The 1338-nt window shown below is 39.7% G+C and overlaps 1 long non-coding RNA gene across 1 annotated transcript in view; it reads right to left on the reverse strand.

Moving 5' to 3' along the window:
* Positions 1-747, reverse strand: part of LOC137983800 (uncharacterized) — a 30802-nt gene extending 30055 nt beyond the window's left edge. Inside the window, exons 1-2 of the long non-coding RNA XR_011119015.1 lie at positions 696-747; positions 436-518 (exon numbers count right to left, since the gene is read on the reverse strand). This is a non-coding gene — a long non-coding RNA (uncharacterized lncRNA). The remainder of the gene's footprint in view (positions 1-435; positions 519-695) is intronic.
* Positions 748-1338: the final 591 nt, after the last annotated feature.

Raw genomic sequence — 1338 nt, forward strand, 5'->3', positions numbered from 1 at the left:
TTTGTGCATGATTTAATCTCTGAGTGAAACTTATGAACGCTGCAATACTGTATTGAAATTAATTTGTCTGCGAAGAGGCAAAGTATACTGTACAGTTTAATATTAGTGATCGTGTATGTAGCGTACCGATTAAGGTACTGAGTCTGTTTTGTTTACTGTTTGTTCATCTGGTTACGTTACCTTTTAGGAATATGCATAAATTTCATAATAGTGTCCTCTTTGTCTAAGACCACTTCGAGTTGCAAACCTTTTTTACCTATCCGTAAATAACGGCTACCCGAAAGTAACGGCTACCCGAAAATAACGGCTACCTGAAAGTAACGGCCCCTTTTGCCTGCAAAATCCGAAAGTAACGGGGGTCGTTACTTTCGAAATTCTACGCTACATGTCATATATGCCTTCAAAGTCAAAGATGTACACGGTAGACTTTAATACCTGTTCTCCTCAAGTAGCTTTCCATAGCGTTCTGCATACAAATCTTCTATGCCACACTCCTGGGAAAACGTTTTGCACTCCAGCTAGAGTGCAAAATATTTTTTTCATTAAATTCATTTGTACCTGCTCGTAAACAAAGAGCAGGTGGAGACCAAAACTGAAAGTATGCATCTTAAGTTGTAGATGCGTATTCTTTTAGAGAGTAGATCGCTTAGATTTCAATTGCAAATTACTAGATTTAAATAAAAAAAAGCACTCACATCAAGGAAAAGCACGAGATGATGTTTGGGATGAACATCCGCTGCAACAGCCGGCTCACGACAACTCCCCACCCAAACTCCTAACCTGGAGACGGTTAAATACAAATATTACGCCATCTCCCACCCTCTTGAGGGTGCATTTTCCCTCAAATCCCCTTCTTTTCCCGACTAATCCCGCCTTGTCCCGGGGCGGGGACTTGCATTGACTCCTACATAACTTCTTACGGTAGGGATTTTTTCATTTCATCATTTTGTAGATCGTATGTAAAGGAACTGATCGATGTGCTGTCACAAAGCTGTTGGAAAATTTCGTTGGTCAAGTGTTTGCGTGACCTGTCGGGGAAGGACTGGAACCCAAGACTGGGTCGATCGTTTATATGCTGTAAAAAAACACTTTTTCAAGCAGGCGTCATTTTCATTTGGTTAGTATTTTGTATAATATGTCTCCGCTGTCATGCTCATCTTCCGCAGTGTGGTTTTTGTGAAAGTTTATCGCCGGCTCTTTCCTCGTAGGTCCGCACTATTCAAGTGGTCGAGGAAGAAAAAATACTTCTGTTCTATTTTCATTAAAGTAAAGGAAAAAACTTGAAGCATTTATTTTGAACTTAAGTTCGTAGGGTCATAAAAATATTTAAAAAAAGAA

Source organism: Montipora foliosa, chromosome 13 (assembly GCF_036669935.1).
Source record: "Montipora foliosa isolate CH-2021 chromosome 13, ASM3666993v2, whole genome shotgun sequence".
Taxonomy (NCBI): Eukaryota; Metazoa; Cnidaria; class Anthozoa; order Scleractinia; family Acroporidae; genus Montipora; species Montipora foliosa.